Raw genomic sequence first — 20,792 nt, 5'->3', positions numbered from 1 at the left:
CGTTGACAAACATTTCGGTTTATAAACGCCATAAATTTTATGGATGTATGGTATCATTAGATAGTAAAATTCATGCTAAATTTGCAGTTCTGGGGTTGATTTTAAAGGTCTGGAATGGATTAATCCATTTTGAATTACTTTCTATGGGGAAACCGTGCCTTGATTTTCAAATGTTTCAGAACTCGAATCGTCTTCCGGAACGGATTATGTTTGAAAACCGAGGTACCACTGGACAAACAATAAAAGATATATGGCGGAGAAGAGGGTGGCTTCCCCGTGTAGAAATTCTGGAGCTGGCCATTCATGTTATACACTACACTTTTCCAAGACTACAAAAACAATACCAAGGTTTATCATCTTTGGAATGCACTGGGATAGTTGTAGAATTTAAATGGTTAATATATGTCCCAGATTATGGCCTCAACATATAAATGAAAACAGTCTGTGTAGTGAATTTGCAGTTCTATTTGTAATCATTATAAAATTATACTCAATAAAACAGTTAACAAACATTGACTGAAATCCTTATACAGTAACCCTGTTCAATTCACCTGAAATGTACTTGGGCCTCCTCAGGTGGATCTGGAATGCATTAAGTCTTTGAGGCAGTGGGAAGGGGCAAAGCAGCAGCTGAAGACAGGCTTACAAATGTAAATAAACCACATTGTTTTAAGTCAATGTGGCTGAATAGCAGGGAGCAATTGAGGAAGGGGTTGGTAAAGTGCTGGTTGTCTAAGCACAGGTGAGGACTGGAAACCTGATTCCTATCTCCTCTTGGGAGCAGACCTGAGAAAGTTAGAGATTGTGAGTCTAACTTTTGGATGAAGGCAGAGGTAGTTCCTGTACTAGAGGAGTTCACATGTAGTAGGGATGAGAAAAGTGCACATATTGAGAGTATGATGCTAAGTGAAATAAGTCAGACAGGAAAAGCAGAGAACCATATGATTTCACTGATATGTGGTATATAAACCCAAAACAACAAAAGAACAAGGCAAACAAATGACAAACAAAAACTCATAGACATAGACAATAGTTTAGTGGTTACCAGAGGTTAAGGGGGGTGGGGGGTGGGAAATGAGGGTAAGGGGGATCAAATATATGGTGATGGAAAGAAAACGGACTCTGGGTGGTGAACACACAATGGGATTTATAGACGATGTAATACAGAATTGTACATCTGAAATCTATGTAATTTTACTAACAATTGTCACCCCAATAAATTAAAAAAAAAACAGGCAAAAACCAAAAACAAACAAAAAAAAGTGCACATAGATGTATGATGGTTAAGAGCATGGCCCTGGTGACAGATCTCATCAATTCAACCAGATCTTCAACAAACCAGCATGCAATCTTGGGTTAGCCAACCCCACTACCCAGTCATTTTATCTTCATTCAGAACGTGGAGGCAATACCCTGTTTCCTCGAAAATAAGACCAGGTCTTATATTAAGGGTTGCTCCAAAACACACATTAGGCCTTCTATTCAGGGGATGTCATCCTGAAAAATGATACTAGGACTTATTTTCTGGTTAGGTCTTATTTTTGGTTAAACACGGTAGTTGTACCTACTTCATTAGAACAACGAAATGAGTTCATACATGGAAAGTACCTGGCACATACTGAGAACTCAGTTGGGAGGCATTATTTATTCGGTACTTACTATGTGTCAGGCTCTGTGCTATGTGCTTTACATGCACTGTCTCCTTTACTTCTTACAACAACCCTATAAAGTAGAAACTACTATTATCCCCCATTTTCCAGATGGGGAAACTGAGGATAAGAGAAGTTAAGATGTTGATGGTAATTGAGTGTAGAAGGTGCTAAAATAGACAGGTGCCATAGGTGCATAAGGATGGACATGTCTAACTGCCTGAGGAAATCTGGGGAAAGTATAACAGAATGTTATGTGTGGGCTCCATACAGAATGTATGTTTGGGCTCCAAAGGGCAAATAAGGGTTTATCAAGAGAGGCAGAGAGTATGCAAAGGCAAATGCATAGTATTTGAGCATAGCTGGAATGCAGATGTGGCTAGGGTAGGTATTGGCAGGAAATAGACCTGAAGGTTGGCTGCAACCCATTTGTGTATGCCACACTAAGGAGTTTGGACTTTACCCTCTAGAGAACCATCAAAGATATGGAAAAGCTGCATACATCAAGAGAATTTAAGTGAATGATAATGAGGGTTTGTACTAACATAGTAGTAGGGAGAATAGAGAGATAAGTCCACTTGCAATGCAGCCTTTACTCTCACTTCAAGGAGCTCACAATACAGTGCAGAAGACCAACCCCAAATCAAAGGCAAACCAACTATTATAATACAATGTGGTGTGTTCAGTTGGAGAAAGACACACACAGGATGCTGGAGAAGCACAGAGAAAGACCATTGCTTTGGGAGTGGTGGTCAGGAAAGGCTACTCATAAGAGGGACTTTTGGAGCTAAGTCTTGAGTGGTGAAAACATAGTTTTGCTTACATAGTTATGTAAGTAAAGAAAGGATAGGAGTAGGGTTGCCATTCCAGTATGAGGCATGACACAAGCAAATGTGCAGAGGTATACAACAACATGGAATGTGGGAAGAACCACAAGTATTTCAATAAATTTTTTATTAGTTTCAGGTGTACAAAACAACATAGCAGATATTTACACCCCTCTCAAAGTGATATTCCCCTCCCCCAAGCTACTACCTCTCTGACATCTTATATAGCTGTTACAATAACATTATCTTCCTTGTGCTATACTCCACCTCTCATGACTATACATATACATATTTTTTCTTATAGTAGACATACTGTATCATTCTACTTCAGCTTCAGTTGACAGTGCATCAAGTATTTCAATACTGATAGAGAAGAAAGTACATCATTGGTAAGGGCAGGAGATGAGGCTAGGGAGAAAGGCAGAGGCTGAGTTTAGCAGGATTTCATATGCCATGCCAAGAAGTTTGGACTTAATCTAGTAGGTAAAAGAGAACCATTGAAATAATTTAATTAGGGGCCTACCAGATGCACCTATTAGACTAGTTAGTAGCAGTGTAGAGGGTGGGGTTGGAGGGAGTGAGATTAGAAGAAGGAAGACCAGAAACTGAAAAACTTGGTAGGAAATTATTGTAATAGTTTACACTAGAGATGACGAGTGACTCAACTAAAGAAAGGTAACGTTGATAGAGAGGAGGGGAATGACTGGGGGAATTAAAAGTGGCAAGACTTGGTGACTGGTTGAAGGAAAGAGTTAAGGGAGACTCCCAAGTTTTTGTCCTTAACAATGAGTGAATTTTGGTTTCACCAACCCAAGATAAACAACGGAGAACAGATTCTAGAAGAAAAATGATGAGTTTGGTTTTGGACATCTTGAGTGCCAGATGGTTGTGGGGTATCCATGTGGAGACATCCACTGGAGATTTTGTGATATATGAGTCTAGAGCTCAGGGAGATGTCAATGCAGAGATTGAGATTTGGAAATCATCAGCATGTGGATGATGGTAAAAATCATCAGAGGGGATGAGATCACCTAGAGTTGCACAGTGAGGTTAGTGGAGAGCCAAAGATAAAAAACTTGGAGGACTATCAGTATTCAAGGGCAGACTGAGGAGAGTGTCCAGTAAAGGTTGGTGCTTGCTCTGGACTATATATTTTAGTAGTTGTAGGATTAAATGATAAACCCAAACATAGTACCCCAATCTTCATAGAAATTTCTAAAACTATTTTGTGACCCACATGACTGAAGATAGTAAACAGTTTAGGATTACATTATTTATCAACTTCTAATATAGTACCTTTTCCTGAAAATTGTTGTAAATTGATTTGTAACAATACTTATAATGATGTTTATAATGAAGTTTTCTGAGTTCCTTAACTGAAAGCCTGTTTAAGCAGAAAAATATATTTATTTTCTTTGTACCATTTACTTAAAATGCTTTTGGAAGTTTCACATCCTTTTTGACCTAGGAAAAGTTCATTCCCTTTAGTTTGAACACATGTAAAGCACTAAGCACCAAGCACAGTGCTTAGGAACATAGTAGGTCACCAACACAAGTCAAGTGGCATTGCCTGAAGATATTGTCTTTACCTATATACGCATACCCCTTCCTGCAGCTACACTCACAAAAATAATAAGTTAGGTCATTCTAAAATACTGATGGCTCCTTTTAAATCTTACCTTTCAGGCTCTCTCTCCGGCTCCATTTTCTCCGCCGCCGGGTGCCGGGTCTCCTGTGGGGGATCCCTTCAGGGCCAAGGCGAACCCCCGGGGGAGCCGAGAAGGGGATAGACGGGCGGGGGTTGGGGCGGAAGGAGCAGCGGCCCCAGTGAGTTTGGGAGGGAAGTAACCAGGCGGGGAAGGGGTGGAGCAGGAAGGGGGCCTCAGGGCCCCCCCCAACTATGGATGAGCGGCTGCTGGGGCTGTCCCTCCAGGCGGGGGCCGGGGGGGCCTGGGATTGGTGGGTGGAGAGCCTGGGGGCCCTGGCGAGCCTCCGGGTGGCGGAGACCCCGGTGGGGGTAGCGGGGTGGGGGGGGTCCCGGGAGGCCGAGCGAAGCAAGACGTCGGGGACATTCTGCAGCAGATAATGACCATCACTGACCAGAGCCTGGATGAGGCCCAGGCCAAGAAACATGCCCTAAACTGCCACTGAATGAAGCCCGCTCTCTTTCGCGTCCTGTGTGAAATCAAGGAGAAAACCGGCCTCAGCATTCGGAGCTCCCAGGAGGAGGAGCCAGTAGACCCACAGCTGATGCGCCTGGACAACATGCTTCTGGCAGAGGGTGTGGCAGGCCCGGAGAAGGGGGTGCTCAGCCGCAGCAGCTGCGGCCGCTGCAGCCTCCGGGGGCCGCGTGTCTCCTGACAACTCCATCGAACACTCGGACTATCGCAGCAAACTTGCCCAGCTTCGCCATATCTACTACTCGGAACTGGCCTGTAACGAGTTCACCACCCACGTCATGAACTTGCTGAGAGAGCAGAGCCCCACGCTGCCCGTTGTGGCGTGCCAGGTGCCACAAATCGATCAGTACCTAAATGGGGGAGTGGGAATGAAAAAAGACACTCACACAAATGATGATGCGATCAATCAGTCTCCAGTGATGCTGAAGCCTCGGGTTTATTTTCCTTCACCAATTTATACCATCTGGGTACATGCAGCTTAACAATCACAAATAAGCATTATCTCATTGAAAGTAAATTTTTAACTTCTACATAGAAACTACAAAATCACTGAAACTACCCCAAAGTCATTATCCCACGACAGAGCCCACCAATTATCCTGATAATCATCAGTCCTCTGTGTCCGGGAACAAGCCATTCCTACCCCATACCTCAGCAGCTTGTAAGCACCCTCCAGGCGCAGGCAAAGACAATGCCTTAGGAGCAAAAGCAGGTTAATCATAAACCGAGCCAGTCTGCAAGGCCCAGAGTTACAAGTAACCTTGGCTCCCCACATCGCTCCCTTTTTTATTTTATAGGAGCAAAACCCATCCGGCCAGGATGGCGAGGTGACAGTGCCTGACTTAGGTGTCTCGGGACGCCGACTTCAACTTACCCGTCCTTGGAACTTATATTTTACAATACAAGCCCTGTGTTAGGTGCTGAAGCGGCGCCTAAGTACAACCCGTCTTTGACTATCCCGTCCCTCTGAATGCTCGAGGAGGAAGGCTCAGGGCTTCGTCTTAAGTTCAAGCTGATGGACGTCAGCTCGCAAGTCTAACATCCCGCTGATGAAACATTTAATGAGGATGGGGAGTAGGCACAGAACCAAACAGACACAGATGCCCAATGTAAGAAAAATCATAACAGAATGGGTAATATAAGGCATAGATGGCATAGCATTCCTAAGAACATCAATAAACTCAGAAGCAGCCTGAGCTGCATCAAATTTTGAGGGTTTAGCTTCTCTCATATTTTGAATTTCATCATGAAGCCGAAACATATCTAAAGACACATTAGCATCATGCCAAATTCCTTAAAGATGTAAACGAACCCGATTCCAATCATATTGACTATTATTATACCTTTTTAGAAGTAACACATATCCAATGATATTCTGAATGACATTCTAAATAAGATTTAACTTTTATACTCTGAATCACACCTCCCATATACTGAACCGTATCATAGAGGGCATTCACCTTTTGCGCTAATTTCTCATCAATAGCTTCTTGGGTCCCTAAAGCCAAAGTAACATTTTTTGAAAGAGTATTAACATATTGAGCATTTTGAATAGTCTGAGAAAGGGCCACAGCTGCTGTAGCAGCAGTTGCAATAATAGTAACCAAAGCCATAATTCCTGAAATTAGAAGTCCAATGAACCGCTTTGGCCTACTCAAGGCACACTCAATTTCTTTGAAAATTTGCAAACTTCTTTCGGCATACCGAGGTCCAGAAATATTAACAGGAAGCATAATAAAAAAATGGTTGTTTAAGTATCATAACTTGAGTTCCTAACGGTACCCAAGAAATACAATTTGCTAAAGAACAATTACTACAGGATACATTAAATTGATTTCCTACAAAATGTACATTAAAATTTCCAATCAAAAATGCATAAGGGGAAGGAACACAAGCAGATATATTAACAGTCTTAACGACAGTGGTCCAATCTCTAGTCCCATCTTGTAAAACAGTCACCTGACTGCAGGGAGTGCCTGATTTACAAAACTCAGCCATTTGAACAACCTCATCCATTGCTCCCATAAGTGTCCATAAGGAATTTTGCTGATATTGAGTATCAGAATTCCAAAATCCAGAAATCAATTCTCGGGCCCATCCTGACCGGTTACTCCTCGACCACTCAACGATATATCTGCCTGTTCCAGGGATGTCATAGCGAACAGGATCATTGCCAGGACAATTTTTCCATGGAACAGTCTCAATATCTAATTTCAGTCTTTTATTGCAAGATGGACGCGATGGAGGAACGGGCAGATTTATCTTGCGTCCTCCGGACCAATCGCCTAGCATGTTGAGACGAATAGTCCATACAACTAAAGAGTTATTAAGGTGCATGGTAACAGGAGTACTGCGCAAGCACCCAGAAATTGACTTATTTTTTGCAATACAAATAGGAAACCTATTCCTATACCATTATAAGTGAAATTCTTTTCCAAATGTTGTTTCATGTGTCCATCAGAAGGCAATCCTAGTGCATGAGTATCATAGACATAGACTGGAATCTCAGGACCATCCCATACAGCAAGGTGGAGGATTGGTGGATCAGGTACATAGGCCCAATACGTCTGGTCGTCTGCGGCATTGCTGAGGGCTATCAGTCTCATCAGTAGGTAGAGGGTTCACATGTCACACCAATTGTTCTGGCAGCCACCGAGGGCCTTCGGCGTCCTGTGGAAAAACACATACATGTCCTCGTCCCCCTATGAGGACTGGATCTGGGCCTTGCCAAGAGCCTGTAAGTGGGTCTCTCCATTTGACCAAAGCCTGAGGGGCAGTAGAAGGATGCCAAAAGCGCTCCGCAGCACTCTTACCATGGGCATCCAAGGTCAAAAAATTTTGAATAAAGAGAGAATTGGACAGGTAATTATGAGGCGTCAGGGGATATAACTCCCCCTTTTTTATTTTTTGCAAATTGATCTTTAATGTGTCATGAGTGTGTTCAACAATCCCTTGCCCTTGGGGATTGTAAGGAATGCCAGTAACATGATTGATCGAGAATTGCTGGCAAAAAAAGGAAATTTTTTGCTGGTATAACTGGAGCCATTATCTCTTTTAAGTTTTTTAGGAGTTCCAATCATGGCAAATGCGGCAAGACAATGCCTAATAACATGGGATGTAGCCTCACCAGTCTGAGCGGTGGCTACAACAAATCCGGAAAAGGTATCAATGGAAACATGAACATATTTCAACTTTCTAAATTCAGGTATATGAGTTACGTCCATTTGCCATAAATCATTAGGACGTAAACCTCGAGGGTTGATTCCATAATGAGGCACAGGCTGAAACTGTGAAAAATCCGGACACTGTTTCACTATCTGATGTGCTGCTTCTCTGGTTATATTATACTGTAGTCTTAAGCTCTGGCTGTTTTGATGGTGGAGGCTATGAGCCTTTTGTGCCTTTTCTATTTGAGTCAAGGCAATGAGCTGTGTGGCAGAATCTGCAGTTTGATTTCCTGAGGCTAAAGGGCCTGGAAGATTAGAGTGATCTGTAATATGGCCAATATAAAATTTCTCACAGTGCAGCTGAATGGCTTGTTGTATCTGAAGAAACAGATCCTGAATAACAGGATTACTGGTGTTAATAAAAGACCGTTTCTAAATTCTGATGGCACAAACCACATAATGGCTGTCAGAGAATAAATTAAAAGACTGGGAAGCAAAATCAAGCAATACCATATGAACTGCTCAAAGCTCAACTATTTGAGCTGAGGCTGGAGGCGTCTGTACCCTTTTGGTAATCTGTTTATTGAGTGCATAGACAGCTACACCATTGCTAGATCCATCAGTAAAAACATTAGGTACAGCAGGAAGAGGAGCATGGGACACAATTGAAGGGAAAATTGGATCATGATGTTGAAAAAATTGAAGCAATTTATGCTTGGGATAATGATTATCCAAAGTCCTCGCAAAATGAGCCAAGGTGGTAGGAAAACAGTTTGTAAACTGCATCAGGCCTTGAATCTGCGTTTTTGTAAAAGGGATAACAATAGAATCTGGCTCTTTTCCATAATATTTTCGAGCTTCCAAGCGGCTCTCCTGAATTAAACTGGCCACAAATTCATAATAAAGAGTAAGATTCTTTTGAACAGCCACATGGAGGTGTATCCATCTAAGTGGCCCTTCTTGCCATAACACCGCCGTAGGCATGTGTTTGGAATCTAAAATATACACATATAGAGGTTTAGAATAATCTAAAAAGGAAACATGTTGTTGCTGAATGAATCCCCTTTTAAAATTTCAAACAGTGGTTTAAGATCTCCAGTAGTTAATCCCAAAGAAGGGCACAGCCAATTAATATCACCCAACAGCTTTTGAAAATCATTAAGAGATTTAAGATGATCTTTCCTAAGCTCTATTTTTTGTGGCGTGAAATACTGAGCAAACAACTGAAATCCCAAGTAAGAATAAGGCTCACTTCTCTGTACTTTCTCGGGTGCAATAATAAAACCCGAGACCAGAAGGTTCTTTTTTATATTTACAAAGCAAGCTAACAATATCCCTTCTTTCTTACAGGCCAACAAGATGTCATCCATATAATGAATGATATACACACTGTTTTCCGGTGTTATCTATTGCTTCACTAACAAACTTCTGACACAAGGTGGGGCTATTCGCTATGCCTTGGGGAAGAACTAGCCATTGATATCTTTTTATAGACTCCTGGAAATTCGGGCTAGGAATGCTGAAAGCAAAGCTCTTACAATCTTGGGGATGAAGTAATATATTATAAAAACAATCTTTCAGATCTAGCACTATTTTATAAGTATCCTTTGGAATAGCAGAAGGGTGAGGTAACCCTGGCTGGAGGGCACCCATAACTTCCATAGTTTTATTTACTTTTCTCAAATCTTGTAACAATCTCCATTTTTCCGATTTTTTCTTAATTACAAAAATGGGCGAATTCCAGGGTGAAGTAGATTCAATTACATGGCCTTTATCAAGCTGCTCCTGTACTAGCGCTTGATCGGCTAATATTTTTTCTTGTAAGGGGCCATTGATCTATCCACACAGGCGTATCAGATTTCCAAGTTATTGCCTCTGCTGTTTTTTGGTGGAGTACAGGTAGATCTATGACCCCTGGGGAAAATATCCCAGACCTGTTCTTTGTAAGTAAGCAAAACGGGTTCCCAGACGAAAACGCCGGAACTTCAGCAAACAGGCCACTGAGGTCCTAAATGAGTATTTCTACTCCCACCTGAGTAACCCCTATCCTAGTGAGGAGGCCAAGGAGGAGCTCGCCAAGAAGTGTGGCATCACTGTCTCTCAGGTCTCCAACTGGTTTGGCAACAAGCGGATTCGCTATAAGAAAAATATTGGGAAGTTCCAAGAGGAGGCAAACATCTATGCTGTCAAGACCACCGTGTCAGTCACCCAGGGGGGTCACAGCCCCACCAGCTCCCCGACTCCCCCTTCCTTTGCAGGCTCTGGCGGCTCTTTCAATCTCTCAGGATCCGGAGACATGTTTCTGGGGATGCCCAGGCTCAATGGAGATTCCTACTCTGCTTCCCAGGTGGAATCACTCCGACACTATGGGGGTAACCTCGGGGGAGGCCAGATGTACAGCCCTCGGGAAATGAGGGCAAATGGAGATTGGCAGGAGGCTGTGACCCCATCCTCGGTGACATACCTGACAGAGGGACAAGAGAGTGTTCATTCTGACACTTCCAACTGATCTCGTCCCTCAGGGCCACAGGGGTGGGGGCTCACAAGGTGACTCTTGAAGAGGATGCAGGCATCCAGAGGACGAACCCCAGACACAGGAGAAGCACAAGACAGAGAAGGGCAAATGGGGTCGTCCCCTCCTCCACCAGATTCTCCGTGCTGGGGGTGCTGAGTACATGGCAGGGAGAATGGGGTCCCCTAAGGGGAAAGTGGGGTCTGTCTCTCCCTTTTTGCCTTTAGTCTTTTTTTCTCTCTCCCTTTCTTATACAGAAACACACCCATAATCCTCTTTTTCAGATCAATAATACACACATGTACAGCTATTCTGTTTCCCTCTCTTTCTCTGGTTTCTACCACTCTCCTCCCCCAACCCTTATCTACTCTGGGATCTGTGGAGACGCCAGCCTTGCCCCACCAGAGATGCCAAAAATGGGGACACAACTTCTGGACAGAGGACTTGGGCCACGCCCCGTGACTCCCACCCCCTGCCCCTCCAGACGGCTTTATTACCTCATACGCAGCTAATCTTAAACCAATAGAATCGCTCAGTGGACGAGAGTGTCTGACTAAGATATCTACCTCGGAGGGAGTTTCTGCTACTTTAGGGAATTGTTGACTGGGCTTTGGGGTTGATTTTTTTTTTTTTTGGTGGGAGAGAAAAAGAAACCCTAGAACCCATCTGTACTTTTAAAAAATTTTTGGTTTTTTGTTAGTTGTTAATTTTTAGTTTGGGGAAGTAGATGCTTTTATAAATATGTTGATTTCTTGTTTGTTTTTTCTCGTTTTCCCATATTAGGTGTGATAGACAAAGGGGTCATAAGAGAAAGGAGAACAAATAGAACTGGTGAAGAGGCCCACCTGGCTCCCAGTGCTGTCCATCAGGAAGTACACTTAGCAGGGGGCCAAGCCTGCCCCCTAAAATCACTTAGGCATTCTCCTTTGCTTGTAAAACCCCAGGTGTTCTGTTCTTGTGCAGGGAGCTTCCTGCTGCATTTAGTGTGGAGGCGGTCAGGCTTGCTGGGCTGGCCTGTTCTCCCTCTTCCACAACGCTTGGGCAGAGCTAGGCTCGGTGATTTTTAAGGAAATGCCACCCCTCCCGTTAAACGTCTTTAAATTTTTTTTTAACTATTTGCAGATTGGAGGGGGAAGAATAGGGAGGGGGTTATTGCAAAATATGTTAAGTATGGGTTGGAGTGTTTGTGTACGTATCTCCCTCAATTTCCCCAGAAATGAGGTATCTTTTTCTTTTCTCATTCCAAAATTGAGAGGGTGGGGAGAGGAAGGAGGTTGCAAAAAGCCAGGTATTGGGGGGAAGTAAAACCACTACTGCCCCATCCTTGATTGGCCCTAAACCCTACCATCTGAACCCCTCAAACATCCTCAGGATTTCACAAGACTGTCATAGTGGGGAACGCTTCCTGTCAAAGATCCGGGCAAGATGGGTGCAGGTTGGGATTGTGATGGGTGGGGAGGTGGGAGGCACAGGCCAGGGGCAGTTCTCTCCTCACTTGTAAAATTGTAGTTTCGCAGAAAAAAGAGTTTTAAATAAAGAAATTTCTTTTTTCCCGGGAAAAAAAATCTTACATTTCAGGATTTTTTTTTTTAAGTTTATTGGGGTGACAACTGTTAGTAAAATTACATAGATTTCAGGTGTACAATTCTATAAATAAATTATCTATAAATCCCATTGTGTGTTCACCACCCAATGAGACTTCTCCATCCATCACCATATATATGATCCCCCTTACCCTCATCTCCCACCTCCCTCCCACCTTACCTCTGGGAACCACTAAACTATTGTCAGTGTCTATGAGTTCTTGTTTCTCATTTGTTTGTCTTGTTCTTTTGTTGTTTTTGGTTTATATGCCACATATCAGTGAAATCATACAGTTCTCTGCTTTTCTGTCTGACTTATTTTGCTTAGCATTATATTCTCAAGATCCATCCATGTTGTCACATATGTTCCTATATCATCTTTTCTTACTGCATTCCCACCAACATTGTATGAGGGTTCTTTTTTCTACACAGCCCCTCCAACACTTGTTACTATTTGTCTTGTTGATGATAGCCATTCTGACTGGGATGAGGTGATATCTCATTGTGGTTTTTATTTGCATTTCTCTGACACTTAGTGATGTTGAGCATTTTTTCATATGTCTATTTGCCATTTGTACATCCTCTTTGGAGAAATGTCTCTTGAGGTCGTCTGCCCATTTTTCAATTGGGTTGTTTGTTTTTTGGTTGTTGAGTTGCATGAGTTCCTTGTATATTTTGGATATTAGCCCCTTATCAGAGGCACTGTTTGCAAAAATCTTCTCCCATTCAGTTGGTTGCATCTTTATTTTGTCGATGGTCTCTTTTGCTGTGCAGAAGCTTTTAAGTTTGATATAGTCCCATTCATTTATTTTAGCTTTTACTTCCCTTGCCTTTGGAGTCACATTCATAAAATTCTCTTTGAACCCAAGGTCCGTAAGTTTAGTACCTATGTTTTCTTCTATGCAGTTTAGTGTTTCAGGTCTTATGCTAAAGTCTTTGATCCATTTTAAATTAATTTTGGTACATGGTGACAGATAGCAGTCCATTTTCATTCTTTTGCACGTGGCTTTCCAATTTTGCCAGCACCATTTATTGAAGAGACTGTCTTTTCTCCATTGTATGTTTTTAGGTTCTTTGTCAAAAATCCTCTGTCCATAATTATGTGGGTTTTTTTCTGGGTTCTCAATTCTATTCTATTGGTCTATGCGCCTCTTTTTCTGCCAATACCATGCTGTTTTGATGATTGTAACCCTGTAGTACACGCTAAAGTCTGGGAGTGTGATACCTTCAGTATTAGTCTTTTTTCTTAAGATTGCTATGGCTATTCAGGGTCTTTTGTGGTTCCAAACAAATCTGATGATTTTTTGTTCTATTTCTTTAATAAATGCCTGTGGGATTTTTGATGGGTATTGCAAAAAATGTGTATATTGCTTTGGGTAATATGGCCGTTTTAACTATGTTGATTCTTCCAATCCATAAACACAGAATATCTTTCCATTTCTTTGTGTCTTGTTCAATTTCTTTTAAAAATGTCTTATACGTTTAAGCATATAGGTCTTTCACATTCTTGGTTAAGTTTATTCCTAGGTATTTCATTCTTTTTGCTGCAATTGCAAAAGGAATTGGTTTTTTTGTATTTCTTTTTCCGAGATTTCATTGTTAGTTTATAAGCATGAATGGACTATTGTACGTTGGTTTTTAGCCAGCAACTTTACTATATTCGTTGATTTTTTCTAATAGCTTTTTGGTGGAGTCTTTAGGGTTTTCTATATATAGCATCATGTCATCTGCAAAGAGTGATAATTTAACTTCTTCATTCCCAATATGGATGCCTTTTATTTCTTTCTCTTGCCTGATTGCTCTGGCAAGGACTTCCAACACTATGTTGAAAAGAAGAGGTGATACAGACAGACCTGTCATGTTCCTGAACGTAGAGCAAACGGCTTCAGTTTTTCACCATTAATTATGAGATTAGCTGAGGGTTTGACATACATGGCTTTTATTATGCTAGGTATTTTCCTTCCTTACCTACATTATTAAGTGTTTTAATCATAAATGGATGTTGTATCTTGTCAAATGCTTTTTCTGCATCAATTTATATAATCATATCATTTTTGTCCTTAATTTGTTTATGTGATGTACCACATTGATGCATTTGCGGATGTTGAACCATCCTTGGGCCCTGGGGATGAACCACACTTGGTCGTGATGAATAATCTTTTTAATGCACTGTTGTATTCGATTTGCTAGAATTTTGTTTAGGATTATTGAATGGAATTCATCAGAGATATTGGTCTGTAGTTTTCTTTTTTGTGTTGTCCTTACCAGGTTTTGGTATCAGGGTAATGTTGGCCTCATAAATAGAGTTAGGAAGTAGTGTCTCTTCTTCAATTATTTGGAAGAGTTTGAGCAGGATTGGTATTAGATCCTCTTTGAAGGTTTGGTAGAATTCACTAGTGAAAGCATCTGGTCTCAGTCTTTTGCTTTTGGGAAGGTTTTTGATGACTGATTAAATTTCATTACTGGTGATCGGTCTGTTCAGATATTCCAGTTCTTCATGGTTCAGCCTAGGAAGGCTATATGTTTCTAAGAACTTGTCCATTTCTTCTAGGTTATTGAATTTGGTGGCATATAGTCCTTTATAGTATTCTTGGATGATTATTTGTATTTCTGTGGTATCCGTGATAACTGCCCCTTTTTCATTCCTGGTTTTGTTAACTACTGTCTTCTCTCTTTTTATCTTAGTGAGTCTAACCAAGGGTGTTTCAATTTTTTTAATCTTTTCAAAAAACCAGCTCTTTCTCACATTATTTTTTTTTTGGTCTTTTTGTTCTTTATTTCATTTAGTTCTGCTCTGATTTTTGTTATTTCCTTTCTTCTCCTGACCTTAGGTTTCACTTGTTCTTCTTTTTCTACTTCTTTAAGGTGTAACATGAGGTTATTTATTTGGGATTTTTCTTGTTTCTTGAGATAGGCCTGTAATGATATAAATTTCCCTCTTAAAACTGCTTTCGCTACATCCCAAAAATTTTGGTAGGATGTATTTCCATTGTCATTTGTTTCTATGTATCTTTGATCTCTCCTCTGATTTCTTCTTTGACCCAGTCGTTCTTTAAAAGTATGTTGTTTACTCTCCATGTGTTTGTGTTTTTTCCTGCTTTCTTTTTGCAGTTGATATCAATTTCAAAGCCTTGTGATCAGAGAATATGCTGGGTATGATTTCAATCTCCTCAAATTTGCTGACGCTGATTTTATGTCCCAATATATGGTGTATCCTTGAGAATGTTCCATCTACACTAGAAAAGAATGTATAGTCTGATGTTATAGGATGAAGTGCTCTATTTAGTTCAATTATGTCCATTTCATCTAATGGGTTATTTAGGGCTGCTATTTCGTTTTTTATTTTCTGTTTGGATGATCTATCTAAAGCTGTCAATAAAGTATTTAGATCACCTTGTATAATTGTGTTTTGGTCAATGTCTCCCTTTAGTTCTGTTAGTAGTTTCTTGGTGTATTTTGGTGCTCCCTGATTGGGGGCATAAATATTGATGACTGTTATGTCTTCTTGTTGTGTAGTCCTCTTTACCATTATGAAATGTCCATCTTTGTCTCTTGTTACCTTTTTCACCCTGAAGTCTGTTTCATCTGATATCAGTATGACTACACCTGATTTTCTCTGGGCACTATTTGCATGGCGTGTCAATTTCCACCCTTTCACTTTGAGGCTATGCTTGTCCTTGTTGCTGAGATGTGTCTCTTGGAGACAGCATATGGTTGGGTTTAGTTTTTTGATCCAATATGCTACTCTGTTCCTTTTTGTTGCTGAGTTAAGTCCATTTACATTTAGGGTGATTATTGATATGTAAGGATTTCCTGTCATTCTATCTTTAGTTTTCTGGTGAGGCTGTGTCTCCATTGTTTCTTTACCTTTTTGTTTTTGTCTAGTATTTTTGTGTGGCGGTATTCTATGATGTTTCCCTCTGTTCTTCTTTTATTACAGTATATATTTCAGTTCTGGATTTTTTTTTTGAGTGGTTACCCTTAAGTTTATGTAAAATGAATTTTGATATTTAGAGTATTCCATTTTCTTCAGCACGCTTACTTTCTCCATTCCCATATTCCGGTTCTCCCCCTTTTTATGTTTTGGTTGCCACAAATTGTCCCTGTTGATGATGGTCGAATTGCGTCCTTTAGTATTTCTTGTAGTGCAGGTCGTGTATTAGAAAATTCCCTCAGCTTCTGTATGTCTGGCAAGGTCTTTATTCCTCCTTCAAATGTAAAGGATATCTTTGCTGGGTATATTATTCTTGGCTCATAAGTTCTCTCTTTCAATAGTTTAAATATTTGGTTCCACTCCCTCCTGGCTTGTAGAGTTTCTGCTGAGAAATCTGACGATAATCTAATGGGTTTTCCTTTGTAGGTTACCGTCTTCTTTTCCCTGGCTGCCTTGATGATTCTTTCTTTGTCGTTGATTTTAGAGAGCTTCTCTAATGTGCCTTCTCTAATGTGCCTATTGGGATTCAGGTAACCAGGTGTTCTATTTGCGTGTTGGATTCGGGGATCCAGTTCTTTCCAAAAGATTGGGAAGTTCTCATCGATGATTTGTTTGAATATATTCTCTGTTCCCTTCTCTCTTTCTTCTCCTTCTGGTCAGAAAGTTCTTGTAAAGTTCTTTCATTTCTTTTAAGTCTCAAGTCTCTTTCTTCTTCCATCTGTGTAATTTTCAGGTTTCTATATTCCATGTCACTGATTCTTTCTTCCATCTGGACAACTATACTACCTAAGCTGGCTATTTCATTTCTTCAATTGAGTTCTTAATCTCCAAAAATTCTATTTGGTTCTTTTTTAAAATTTCAATCTCTTTCATAAAATGTTCATGTGGTACTTTGATTGTGTTTCTGAGTTCACAAACTGCCCTTCTGTGTTTTCTTGCATCTCGTCGAGTTTTTTAAGAACTGCAATGTTGAATTCTCTGTCATTTAAGTCACATATCTACATATCTTTAAGTTCCTTTCCTGGAGACTTTTCACTTTCTTTCTGAGCTGTCTTATTGCCTTTGGTATTCATGGCAATTACTGACTGATTCATTGTTTCTCTTCCTAGACATCTACAAGGGTTGCTTCTGCAACAGGTTGATAGGAAGTTATCTTTCTATGTGTCTGTTTTTAAGCCAGGACCATGCTGTTTTGATAGCCTTGTAGTATAATTTAATATTATGTATCGTTATACCTCCCACTTTGTTTTTATTTCTCAAGACTGCCGAAGTTATCCGGGAACATTTATGGTTTCATATAAATTTAGGAGTATGTGTTCTATTTCTGTGAAAAATGTCCTTGGTAGTTTGATAGGAATTGAATTGAATCAGTATGTTGCCTTAGGTAGTATGGACATTTTAACGATACTAATGCTTCCTATCCATGAGCATGGTATGTGTTTCCCTCTATTTGTATTCTCTTTAATTTCTCTCTTCAGTGTCTTATAATTTTCTGAGTAGAGGTAAAAACTTCTTTTGTTAAATTTGTTCCCAGGTATTTTATAGTCTTGGAAGCAATTGTAGGTGGGATTGTTTTCTTACTTTCTCCTGATAATTTATTATTGATGTATACAAATGCAACTGATTTCTGAATGTTAATTTTGTATCCTTCTACTTTACTAAATTAATTTATCAGTTCTAACAGTTTTTTGGTGGAGTCTTTAGGGTTCTCTATATATAGTATGATGTCATCTGCATATAAAAAACCATTTTACTTTCCTTAACAATTTGGATGCCTTTTATTTCTTTTTGTTGTCTGATTGCTGTGGATAGAACTTCCAGCACTATGTTTAATAGAAGTGGAGAAAGTAGGCAAACTTAAGTTTTAGCTTAATGCTGTGTTGGTGGTAATAAATTCCTTAACTTATTTTTTTCTGCGAAGCTCTTTATCTCTCCTGCAATTTTTATTGATAGCCTTGCTGGATAAAGCAATCGAGGTTATAGACCTTTTTTCTATCACGTTGAGTACCTTCTGCCACTCCTTCATGGACTGCAATGTTTCAATAGAAAAGTAATTTGATAGTCTTATAAGAGTTCCCTTTTATGTAACCTGCTGTCTTTCTCTTGCTGCTTTTAGGATTCTCTCTTTGACTTTAACCTTTGCCATTTTAATGCATCTTGGTGTGGGTATGTCTGGATTTATACTGGTTGAACTCTGCACTTCTTGGGCTTGTATGTCAGTTTCCTTCACAGGATTAGGGAAGTTTTCGGACATTATTACTTCAAATATTTTCTCAATCCCTTGCTCCCTCTCTTGAGTTCTGGTATTCTTATGATGCACATGTTGTGCTTGATGTTATCCCAGATGTCTCTTAATCCATCTTCATTGTTTTTTATTCGTTTGTCTTTTTATTGTTCTGTTTAGGTTTTATCTGCTAACTTGTCTTCTACGTCGCTGATTTGATCCTCTGTTTCATCTAACCTGATGGTAAGGCCTTCAAGTGTGTTCTTTATTTCAGTTATTTTATTCTTTAGTTCTAACTGTTGTTCATTATGATTTCTCTATCCTTCTTTATGTAGTCACTAACTCCTTAATCTGTCTTATCATCACTGTTCTGAACTCTGTCTCTGATAGGTCGGTTATCCTCTACTTTATTTGGTTCCAATTCTGGAGGTTTCTTCTGTTCTTTTATCTGGGACATGTTTCTTTTCCCCCCCATTCTGGCTGATTCTGTGTTTGCTTCAATGTATTAGGTAGATCCCCTAGCGTCCTTAGTTTTTGCTGCATTATTTATGTAGTATGTGACCTTTATATTTGGCTCCAAAGGTGACTTGTGTTGTGTATATTGTCCTTTTACAGTTGAACTTTAAGTGGGATTGACTCCTACTCTGACTAGTTGTGAGACTTGGCTCTCTGCCCACAGTGGATCTTCTGCTGTGTGAGGGTTGACTGCTCAAATGAGACTTGGCCTCTATGGGTTCTTGTGTCAGTAGAGAATTTCCTCTGGGTGTGTTGAATCTTGTGCCTCTTGAGCTGGGTCCTGGTATAGGGCAATTTCAAAACAAAGCAAATCACCAAGCACAACAAAAACAACAACAAAGAAAAAAAACCAACTACACTAACATGTAAAAACAACCGATAACCCACATTCAGCCTAGGCAAAATTATCAGAAAGACAATTTGTTTAAAAAACAAAACAAATTTAAAAAGTAGCACCAGTCTTGGTTTAAGCCCACCAAATATTCTCCAGGTTGTCCTCTGCTGTACCAAAGAGTCCTCTGCATCTTGTGCAGGGAGAGCCCGTCACTTGGTGCCCAGAATGACCCTGGGACTGCAGTTCTAGATGAGTTGGGCCATAGCCCATAGGGTCTGGATGGTAGTTTTGACAGTCAGTGCAGTTTCTGTTCTTGCCTGCACATATGTGCACTGAGAGTAACAGATCCAGCCCTGTGCCCCGGTGTCCTGAGTCTTAGGACACTTCTTCCGTGTGTGTTTGTGTGTGTGTGTCTGGAGGGCGGGAGTGTTCTGAGCTTCTGAAAGCCCAGAGCTGAGTCTTCCGTTTGCTGCTGACCCCTGCATGTCTCTGCAGTTTTAATTGCCCTGCATGCCAGAAAAGGTGGGGGCTGGTGATGGAGGAGACTTGTCTCTCCCAGCCCAGCAGTGTCACACTCTTCCCAGCCTCTTCCCTGGGTCAGAGCTGCAAGCTGGGTCTTCCCAGATCCTGAGCGCTTATGGGTCCTCTGTAATCTGACACTTCTTCTCAGTTCAGGGGCCAACTTTAGTCTCTGGAAGGGTTGGGGTAAGATTGGGTGAGTTGGGGGATGGGCCCAGCTATGCTGTCTAAGTCCTTTGTCAGACCTAGGTCCCAGGTGGAGGTCTCAGCTGAGGTTACTGCCTCAGGCGCTGGATATGCTGCTCTTTGGCAGGGACATGGGGAAAGAGCCCAACTCCTGGCTCTTGTGGTCTCTGTTGTGTCCTGGGATCCTCTGCTTCTCCACAGCCGCTGATGCGGGCTGGTCTCCACTCCACTCCCTTCCCTTTTCCCTTGCTCACCCAATTTACCCACATTCAAATAATCCTCATAGGAGTATCTTAACTGTTCTGTGTGAGTCCTTCGATGGGTTACAGGTGTTCAATTTGTGGTGAGTTCTGAGGAGAACTCAAGAAGAGCACCTCGCTGCCCCTATTCCTATGAAGTCACTCGAAACATGATTTTACTAACCGACGTCACCCCAATAAATTTAATTGAAAAATGTATATTTGGGGGCCTCACCCCCAAGTATTTGATTCAGTAACTGCAGCCCAGGAATGTGCATTTCAGAAGCACCCTAGTGATGTTGATGCATCTGGTCCTGGTACCAACACTTAAGAAAAGCACCAATGAAATTATTAAAAATACGAGCTCCTTGGCAGTGAAAACTAGTTTAAATCTAGGCCCTGCCATATATGAGCTTTATCCCTGGCTCCCACTTCTGTATGTAGCATCATTCACTCCCAGTTTTACTACCCCTCCAAAAAACGTATACCCTTTAGAGAGGGTTCTCCCAACTGCATATGGTCAGCAGGGTGCTTCCTATCTCACCTACCTCTAGAAAGGGAAAAAAAGCCCTTTAAAGTGTGTTACCATCCTCATTAATTTACTGCACATGTGAGGTGCTCAGTGGTCTGCCATCTTGCTTCCATTCCTCAGCTGCTCCTTCCACAGGAATCCCCATCACAAATGTACCAAATACACCCACCCCCATATATATATGGTTGCTTTGGTTTGAATTCACTGGAGTTAGAGCTCTTGTGATAACCTCAGCACCAATACAAACAAACCTTCAGGAATACATACTCAGACAGAACTTGTAACCCTTCCTGTGGCTACATATCGCCTGCCCTCAACCTTCCCCTGAGGCCAGAATTATTACTTGCCCATATCACAACATCTTGAAGAAACCCCTCCTAACTGCGCATT

At 41.0% G+C, this 20,792-nt stretch overlaps 1 pseudogene; it reads left to right on the top strand.

Annotated features, from left to right (window-relative positions):
* Positions 1 to 4,376: 4,376 nt before the first annotated feature.
* On the top strand, positions 4,377 to 10,332 carry LOC117036640 (pre-B-cell leukemia transcription factor 2-like; annotated as a pseudogene).
* Positions 10,333 to 20,792: the final 10,460 nt, after the last annotated feature.

Source organism: Rhinolophus ferrumequinum, chromosome X (genome assembly GCF_004115265.2).
Source record: "Rhinolophus ferrumequinum isolate MPI-CBG mRhiFer1 chromosome X, mRhiFer1_v1.p, whole genome shotgun sequence".
Lineage (NCBI taxonomy): Eukaryota > Metazoa > Chordata > Mammalia > Chiroptera > Rhinolophidae > Rhinolophus > Rhinolophus ferrumequinum.
This window is presented reverse-complemented; position numbering and strand designations above follow the sequence as displayed.